Below are 10,383 nucleotides of genomic sequence, written 5' to 3' on the forward strand. Positions count from 1 at the left end.
AGGAGTGAAGGGTGGCATGCTTACTCAAGATTGGATAGACACATAGTGAACAGAACTAGATGTGCTTCAGGCCAGGCTATGAGCTCCATCTATCCTCTTGGCACGAGTGCTACCAATATTGGGGTTACTCTAGAAGTGAGTTATGCATAAGCTGAGATAGTCTTCAGTTAGAGAGTATGTTTGCCTTAAACAAGAAGGGAGTTTATTTCTCCTACAATTAAAAGCAGTCTGGCAGCACATCACTGTAATCCTGGAGCTCTGGACTTGATCTAGAGCAAGGGCGGGGCAGGGAGATTAATGGATTCTAGAAACAGGTATCCAAGTAGGTGAGAAAAAATACAGCACCAAGTCAGTAAAAACTGGGTCCTCTTCTTTCAGCTCCACAGGGTTTGCCATGTGCCATCTGTGGTTTCATGTGATGTCTGCTCTCTGTGATTTAATGTTCCACGTTGCCCACTAAGTTCCAGCCTGAAGCTGTTTGGTGGAGGTAAAGAGGCACACTCCTGAGTTTTCTCAGAATGCACACACTGTCCACTCTACTCTCGTTGGCCATATCTGCTCTCAAGGGAAAAGGGAGACATGCGCTCTTGGTGAATACATTGTGCCCTTGAATAAGATCCTGATTCTGTTGCTAAGGAAGAAAAGGGGAACAGATGTGGGGTACACCTCAGCAAGAGCTACCCAACTGCTCTTCTTTAAGTAGAGCACTTGGCTACACGTTGCCTAGCCATCAATATCATGAAGCAAGCAGAATGCCATCTCAGTCTTGAGACACTTGGGGTGAGGGTTAAACCAACACACGGGTCCTCTTACTGCTTTGCTTGCTCCCCTCCTTTCCCAGTTCAGGGAAGCAATTCCTTCAGGGTTCACAAGCAGACAGCACCACGTACAATTCTGAGGTAACTGGGGAAGATGCCCACTCCAGGGCACATGGGAACATGGACCTTGCCTTATTGCCATGGTGATGAGAGCAACTAAGAAAATGAACGGGATGATGCAGAGCAGTGTAGGCTTAAATTTTTCTAAACTTTATTTAGGGTTCTTCAACGCTTCAACCTCCCTTCTAACCCATGGACTAGAGGTAGGGGAGAAAGAAGGTTGATAGGACAAGGGGTTTGTGGATCTGTTTAGAAGTAGCTCTTTGGGGGTGATTACACTCTTCATTGTCAGGATACCAGCAATCCAGTCCAAGAGCAAACACCAAGCATGAATCAGTAGCAGGGGCTTGATCCAGAAAACAAAAACAAAAACAAAAACACACAAGGCTCCACTGAATTGGCAGGAATCAATGGAAGTGGGAAGGATCAGCTGGAATACCATGAGAAGTTCTTCGGCACATTTCTCTCTATGAAGAGAAACCCAGGGAAGCCAGCAAAAAGGTGCAAACAGTGAAGCGTTGCATGGCCAGCAAAGTCCAGCAAAGTACACGAGCATCCTTTCACTGACTGTGGGGTTTTACATATAGTCTTTCCAAATATCATGCACCCTCTCAAGCGTCTGTTTCAGCAAACATCCTCTCATGTGTCTACTTTAGCAAAACATCCTCTCACAAGGTGGCTTCCAGAAAAACACCACCTGACACAACTGAGTTTCCAAAGAAACTAGAAATGTCCACTTCAGAGCATAAAATCACTTCTTCCCTAGGAAGAGAGGATGTCTGCTGTTGCCATTCCAGGATGAAGGGCAGTCGTCCTGAGCATCGTTTAGCTCAGGTGGTTCAGTAGCCTCTTAAGTTAGCCCTTACAGATCCTCAAGAGAGGACTATCTTCTAAAGATGATCTTTTGTGTTTTTTTTTTTGTAAAGATTATTATTTAAAAACAAAAACAAACAGTTTAGAGGATGAGAAGGTTGGTCAGTGGGTGAGAGTGTTTATTCTACAAGCACAAGGACCTGAGTTCAAATTTCCAGCGCCCAAGTAAAAAGCCAGGTGCTCATGTCTATAATACACCATGGGGGAGGGGGAACAGAGATAGATGGCTCCTAGGAGCTTCCTGACTATTTTGCCAAAGTGTCAAGCTTCCAATTCAATGTCAGACTTTGTCTCAGGCTTCAAGACAGAGAATGCCAGAGGAAAACAGTTGATGCCCTGCTCTAGCTTCTGCCCTAGAGTGCATAAGTGCAAATATTTGTACCCTCAACAAACATACATGCACACACACATGTGCACACACATACACATATATATGCACACATATATACACATATACACACACGTATACACATACATATATATTTATACATACACACATATATACATATATACACACATACACACACATATACACACACACATATATATATATACATACACACAATCATATACATACATGCACACACATATACACATATACATACACACAATATATACACACACATGTATACACACATATATACACACACATATATACACACATATACACACACATACACACATGCACATACATACACACATATATACATACACACATATATACACATATACACACATACACATGCATGTACACACACACACTCACAAAGGTGGTCCCATATACTCTTACCCCACACATGGATAGCATCCCTGTTATCAGTATCTTTCAGTAATGGAATGCTTTCCTAACTGACAAATGTATTCTGACCATTACTCTCAGTAGTCATAGCTCACATAAGGGCTTAGTCTTGGTGTTGTATTCTATGGATTTGGTCACATGTACATTACAAAGCCACATGTTCAGAATCAAACAAAGTCTTTCGCTACCCCAACAGCCCTGTCTGCTTTCCCTCATATCCTCACAGCACCTCTAATGTGCATCTCATGCTCCCATAGTCCAGCCTTTGCCAGACTCCCTGGGATGCAGGTTTTCAGGCCACCTTCTCTGAGGGAGCAATGTGCATTTAGGTTTCCTTCACATCTTCACAACTGGATAGCTCAACACATGTTAGCACTAAATAATGATCCACATATTGGTCTGGGTGTGCCTCAGTTTACTTAGCTAGTCACTAAAGGGCATCTTGGTGGCAATTATTAGTAAAGTTACTCTAAACACCCACATGCAGGGTATTTCTGTGAACATGCATTTTAGATCCATTTGAATAAATGCCAAGACACACTATGGTTGGGTTATATTTAAGGCAATATTTAGTTTTAGAAAAAAATAGCCAAACTTTTTTGCCAAGTGTCTGTATTATTTTGTGCTCCTGTTGACAGGGGTAAGGGTGTCTGCTGTCCCACATCCTTGCCAGTGTTTGATATTGTCACAGATCCAGATTGAGCCACTCTGACTGATGTGTAATACCTCATTATCACGTTATGTGCCTTTACCTGATGGCATATGACTTACAGCTTCTTTCCATGTGCTAATTCTCTACCAGTGAGCCTTTCTTAATGAGATGTACTCAGATTGTTGACACATTTTTACTAGTCTGTATTTTTTCTTTTTTTTAATTTTTTTATTCTATATTTTATTTATTTACATTTCAGATGCCATCCCCTTTCCCCATCCCCTCCCCCACTAATCCCCTATCCCATCCCTCCTCCTCCTTTTTTGCCTTTATACTGTTTAAATTACATGCAAGTATTAAGGTCAGTTCTGGGTTGAGAAACTAGCAATACAATAGATGCAAATAGTACAGGAACAAGGAAGACAATAAACCCAGATAATCAAAGAACATGCACAACAATAAACAGAGTTCCATGATCACTCCTGTGATCACTATTTCTAAGGGCTTATCAGGATGATCAAAGTATCTGAGCCTACTTCTCTGTCCTAGCCCAAAGTCATTTTCATGCCTGAAGCCTATTTCTTTCTTCTAACTTAAGATTTAGATTTCTGCCTGAAATTACTTTTTTGTTCCAGCCCAATGTCGGATTCCTGCCTGCAGTCCATTTCCTTGTCCTTGGCCTATGTCAGATTCCTGCCAGGCAGCCCCCAAAGCTCTCCACATCTCCCTCTTTTTAATGCATTAACCAGACTGAGCCTGTCTTAGGACATTCTGACAAGAAAGCCTTCTGTCAGAACTTCTGTCTTAGGTTGGTAAGGCTCTGTGAAGAATCTTACCCGTCATTGGCTTGCCAGTCTGTTAAATTAATAACTCTGTCTGGGGGTCCATTATCAGTTTCAAGTCACGTACTTTGGCTGCCAGCCTGTTGATGTAGTTAGAGACAAGCTTTAACACGATGGTCAGGAATAAAAGTATTCCTAGTAGAAGAAGGGCTAGCCTGATCAAGCTATATATGCCATTCCTGAGGTTTGACTAAAATGGAAATACTGACCTCAGGCCATGGATAATTTTATTGGCATTATCTGCAGCATCAAAGCTCAACAGAGCAGCATTCTTTAAATTCATAATCTCACTATACAAAGTTAACACACCTAGAGAGGTGTTAGGATTATGCCAAATATCCTACAGATGTCTTTAAACTTTTTTCTAATTATGACAATCATTGTCAATTTTAGAAGTAACACTACTCCAATGATATTTGTTATGACACTTGGGATGGCTCCTAACTCTTGAACCCTGAACCTCCTTCAGATAATTTAAATAGGTTATAGAGCATAATCCGTTGTTCTAGATACCTATATAAATCCTTTTGTATACTCAATACATTAGTAATATTTTTTGCTAGATGGTTAACAAAAATAGTTGTCTTAACTCCTTGTGTCAATGCTATTTCAGAAGCAGTAGTGCTAGCAATTAATGAAATTAAAGCTGTTATACCAGCAATAATCAAGCCTGCTACCCTCTTGCTTCTGCTTAAAGCCTAACTCACTTCTTCCAGCCTTTTTCCAGAGAATCAAGGTTTTCTAATACCCAGGGCAGTAAGAAAAAAGCTGGTTGATAGGCCCCTGTAACAGACATGCCAGGTTTCAACACACTAACCCAATTGGAAATTATACAGTTAATGCAACTTACAATAAATACTGTAGAAGAGACAAAACCAATTTTAGCTTGACAATTAAAAGAGCCTTAAAACATGCACTAACCCTTGTTTGAAATCCAGATCCTGTTCCAACTTTATCTCTTGCTATCATAACATCATAGCAATCTACAGCTAACTTCCAAATGTGTCTCTGAAAATGTCCAGATCCAGCCTTCCAAATGTAGACTGTTATTCCCAATATTGGATTTATTTCTAGACCAGTACATGATTGAGTCCTAATAGCTGCTCACCTTTAAGAAAAATACAAAAGACATTATAATTTCTCTTTTTAATTCTCTATCCCACAAGGTCTAAAAACTTGAGGCAAGGCAGCTTGTCCCATCTGGGATATAGGCAAGAAAAGGTTAGTCAGGAACATATGTCCAATACAGCTTCCCAGTCACCCTTGTCAGGGCACTCAACAAGCTCACAGGTTGGCATCATTCTTTGTCCCAGCAACAGTATGTCTCACCAATTTTTTTAAAGTTCCATGGGCCTCTTCCACAATACCTTGTCCTTGAGGATTATACAAAATCCCCATAATAAATTGTTGACAAAAGTCTCAACTGCTCAACTACAATTGCTGATTTTTTATTGGATATTTTATTTATTTACCTTTCAATGTTACCCTCTCTCCCATTCCCCCCAAACTCCCTTATCCCATCCCCCTTCCTCCTACTTCTATGAGGGTGTGCCCCCACCATCCACTCATTCCCACCTCCCTGTTCTTTAATTCCCCAACACTAGGGAATCCAAACATTCAGAGACCAAGGCCCTCCTCTTCCACTGATGCCTAACAAGGCGATCCTCAACTACCTATACAGGTGGAGCCATGAGTCCTTCCCTTTGTGTTCCCAGGCTGGAGGTTTAGACCCTGGCAGCTCTGGTTGAGTATTTTGATACTCCTTCTAAGAAGGACCAAAGCACCCGCAGTTTGGTCTTCCTTTGTCTTCTTGAGCTTCATGTGGTCTATGTGTTGTATCTTAGGTATTGTAAGCCTTTGGTCTAATATCCACTTTTCAGTGAGTGCATACCATGAGTGTTCTTTTGTGATTGGATTACCTCACTCAGGATGATACTTTCTAGTTCCATCCATTTGCCTAAGAATTTCATGAACTCATTGTTTTTAATAGCTGAATAGTACTCCATTGTGTAAATGTACCACATTTTCTGTATTCATTCCTCTGTTGAAGGACATCTGGGTTCTTTCCAGCTTCTGGCTATTATAAATAAGGCTGCTATGAACATAGTGGACCATGTGTCCCTGTTCAATGTTGGAAAATCTTTTGGATATATGCCCAGGAGTGGTATAGCTGGGTCCTCAGGTAACACTATGTTCAATTTTCTGAGGAACAGCCATACTGCTTTCCATAGTGGTTGTACCAGCTTACAATCTCACCAACAATGGAGGAGTGTTCCTCTTTCTCCACATCCTCACCAGCATCTGCTATCACCTGAGTTTTTTATCTTAGCCATTCTGACTGGTGTGAGGTGGAATCTCAGTGTTGTTTTGATTTGCATTTCCCTGATGACTAAGGATGTTGAACAGTTGAGAATTCTTTGTTTAGCTTTGTACCCCATTTTTTAATCCTCTGGGTTTTGTGGGATTGGGTGCAGAGCTGAAGCCCAAGATCTGCTCAGTGCTCAGGCACAGACCGGAAGGAACCAGTGCCCTTGGACAGGAGTGAATTCCTGGGTCCCAGACTGTCCCAGTCCTCTCTCTCTCAGATTATACCTAAAGTCCACTCATCAAATCCAAGGTTACTTAGCTTTGATTCTTTGCCATTTTCAAATAGTTTAACTGTTCTGTATTTTATCTTATGTCTGTGGCTAAATGCGGATTTTTAATATGAATATGTGTAGTTACTGTGGGACTCTCTGCAGAAAAGCCGGCATGTGTGTGTTCTGTTTTATTGCTTCAGCTCCTCTGTTGTACTCAGTTGACTATTTTTGTGAGTGTATTTTTGGACTACATTCTGTTCCATTGATCCGTTAGTCTGTTCCCCCAGTACTGTACTATCTTGATTACCGTAGATAGACAGCACATCTTGGAGCCAGATGGTTTTACTCCTTCACTTTGTTCTTCTCCTTTAATGTTGTGTTGGCTATTATGTTTTCTTTTCTCGTGTACAGCTATAGAATCATTTTTGCAAGTGAGTTGCTGGGCTTTCAGCTGGAATTACAGTGACCCTGGATCAAACTAGGAAGAGCTGGTGTCTTGACAATACTGAATCTTCATATCCATAAGTATGAGGCATCTTCATTTATTTGTCTAACTCTTGGATTTCTTTCATCAGAGTCTTGTAGTTTTCCTCAGATGATGATGATGATGATGATGATGTGTGTGTGTGTGTGTGTGTGTGTGTGTGTGTGTGTGTGTTCAGGAATCTGCAGAAGCTGGAGGTCTTGAATCCCCCTGGAACTGGAGTTGCAGACAGTTGCGGAGCTACTTACTCCGTGTACCAGGAGCCATGATCAGAAGGCACTCTCAACTGGTAAGCCATCTCTCTGGCACTACTGTCTGTCTGTCTGTCTCTTGAGACAGGCCTTGCTGCCCAGGTGACCTGGAGCCTATGATCCTACTGCCTCAGTTTCCAGAATGCTGGGATTAAAGGCATGCACCACTGTATCTGGTCTCCTTTTATGATTTCAATATTTCATGATTGCAGTGTCTTTCTTTGATTAGGAGATCAGTTACACTTAAAAAAAATGTTAGTGGTTGCCCTAAAGTTTAGTATGTACAACTAATCCAAGTTCACTTTCGAGTGATTCTATGTCACTCCACATCTAGTATTCCATAGTTAATGAAGAACTTTGACTTTCTCCCTCCTCCCTAATGTCATGGCTCTCAGTCATTTAACTCATCTGTAAGCATACAAACAGGGGCTCTACATACATATCAACATACATTTGTGTAGCAACACATGTAGATGAGAATTCATAAGTAATTATATTTCTGCTCTTACGACTTTGAACATCCTGCTAGACCAATAAAGGTCAAGAAATTCAGAGTTGTTGTTTTTTTATAGTCACCAATCCTTCCCTAATGCTTTCCCTTTCATTTTGCAAACCGTGTTTCTGACCTATATGGTTCTCTCTCTCTCTCTCTCTCTCCCTCCCTCTCTCTCTCTCCCTCTCTCTCCCTTTTCCTCTCTCTCTCCCTCCCTCTCCCCTATTCATGTTCTGTGAAAAGCAGGCTCAGGCAACTGACCCCCTCAGTTTTCTTTGCCTGAGAATTTTTAAGTTTGTTTTCACTTTTCAAGGATACTTTTAGTTAATGTTTTCTCTGCTTAAAACTCTAAGTACTTCAGTTTCCTCTCCTCTTGCTCAGTGAGGTCTTTATCTTTCCTCCTGCAGAGGTGAAGGTGTTTTTATTCTTGCCTTCTGGCTTACTGCAGTAGTTTCCTGTAGTTTTGATTTCCTTTGTCAGCCTATATACAGAATTATTTATTCCTATCTGCCTCTCTTCTCTACACCCCTATTTGCTCTGCTTTGGATTCTCTGAGCTTCTTGGAAATTCTGTCACTACTGCTTCAAATATCTCTGCTTCCTCTTTCTTCTCTTCTGTTGTTCTCCTATCCCCTGCAGCTTGTTACAGCTTGTAGGGTTGATTACTAGCTCTTGGAGACTCTTCCCCAGCTGTGTCTACAAATACTGAAAAGCCCATCAAAGATTGTCATTTCTGCTAGACTATCGTTTCCAGTTTTTGTGAGCCCTTAAGGCTGTGATCGTGATTTCTGACTCTCCAGGTTAACTTGCCATGTGTTCTTGCTCGATGCCTATTTCATGCAGCAGAGCACCCAGCTGTTGATGTGGTTGCTCTAAACCCCCACCAACCTCTCTGCTGTGGCTCCTGATGCGTGAGCTGCCTCTTCACACTGCTCGCTCTCTGTATGCCTTGTGCTTTTTCATCTCTAGACATGCTGTACTAAGTACAGGTAGAATACAGGCCTGACTTTCAGTAGCGTAGAACTGAGGAGTCGGGGAGCCTTCTGTATCTCTGTGACTAGCACTTTGTCTTAGTGTAACTATGCCCTTGGATTGTGGATGTTACAAGTGACCCTTGTTTTTTAGGTCTTCTTTTAAAACAAGGCAGATAGAATGATCAAGAGTTGGATGTTCCCTTTTCCCCCTAGCGCGGCTGACTTAGCAGGTCTGCGTGGAGCCGCGGTTGTGGGTCTCTGTTCCACAGGATGGGTTCGTGAAAGTTGTCAAGAATAAGGCCTACTTTAAAAGATATCAAGTGAGATTTAGAAGGCGATGAGAGGGTAAAACTGACTACTATGCACGGAAACGATTGGTGATCCAGGACAAGAATAAGTACAACACACCCAAGTATAGGATGAGAGTTCACGTAACTAACAGAGATCTCATCTGCCAGATTGCATATGCCCGTATAGAAGGGGATGTGATCGTCTGCGCAGCATATGCACATGAACTTCCAAAATACGGTGTGAAAGTTGGCCTGACAAATCATGCTGCAGCCTATTGCACTGGCCTGCTGTTGGCTCGCAGGCTTCTGAATAGGTTTGGCATGGACAAGATCTATGAAGGCCAGGTGGAGGTGAATGGAAACGAATACAATGTGGAAAGCATTGACGGTCAGCCTGGTGCCTTCACTTGCTATTTGGATGCAGGTCTTGCCCGAACTACAACTGGCAATAAAGTTTTCGGGGCCCTGAAGGGAGCTGTGGATGGAGGCTTGTCTATCCCTCATAGTGCCAAAGGATTCCCTGGTTATGACTCTGAAAGCAAGGAGTTCCATGCAGAGGTACATCGGAAACACATCATGGGTCAGAATGTGGCAGACGACATGTGCTACCTCACGGAGGAAGATGAAGATGCAGATAAGAAACAGTTCTCGAAGTACATCAAGAACAACATAACTCCAGACATGATGGAGGAGATGTATAAGAAAGCTCATGCTGCTGTCACAGAGAATCCAGTCTATGGGAAGAAGCCCAAGAGAGAAGTGAAGAAGAAGAGGTGGAATCGTCCTAAAATGTCTCTTGCCCAGAAGAGAGATGGGGTTGCTCAAAAGAAGGCAAGCTTCCTCAGAGCTCAGGAACAGGCTGCTGATGAAAGCTAAATCAATTTTCTATGAAGATTTTTTTCATAAAGACAATAAACAGATTGATCAAGCAAAAAAAAAAAAAAGAGTTGGATGTTCCTTCCTCATATATAGAAAGCTATATCTAGCTTCAGTTGGATATTTTCCTTCACCCACGCTAACTAGGCTCTGATAAAGCATCAACATGCCCCAGTAGCTAGTTTCTCCTCAAGGTGGACATTGTCAAAGAACGGAATGGGCTGGTATTTTTAAAAATGACTCCTTCCAGAGACTAAAGTAGCAAGTGCAGGCCCAACAAGGGTCTGCCCTGCTTCTCTGCATTTATAGTATAGGTTCCAGCTTACTGTTTCTGTGGGACTCCTGGGTGTGGGGACCAGTGGGTCTCTGTTACTGTTTCTGTGGGACTCCTGA

The 10,383-nt window shown here is 42.1% G+C and overlaps 1 pseudogene; it reads left to right on the forward strand.

Annotated features, from left to right (window-relative positions):
- Window positions 1-9,102: 9,102 nt before the first annotated feature.
- On the forward strand, window positions 9,103-9,990 carry LOC114626316 (annotated as a pseudogene).
- The last annotated feature ends 393 nt before the right edge of the window (window positions 9,991-10,383 follow it).

Source organism: Grammomys surdaster, unplaced genomic scaffold, assembly GCF_004785775.1.
Source record: "Grammomys surdaster isolate TR1022 unplaced genomic scaffold, NIH_TR_1.0 233, whole genome shotgun sequence".
NCBI classification, from domain to species: Eukaryota; Metazoa; Chordata; class Mammalia; order Rodentia; family Muridae; genus Grammomys; species Grammomys surdaster.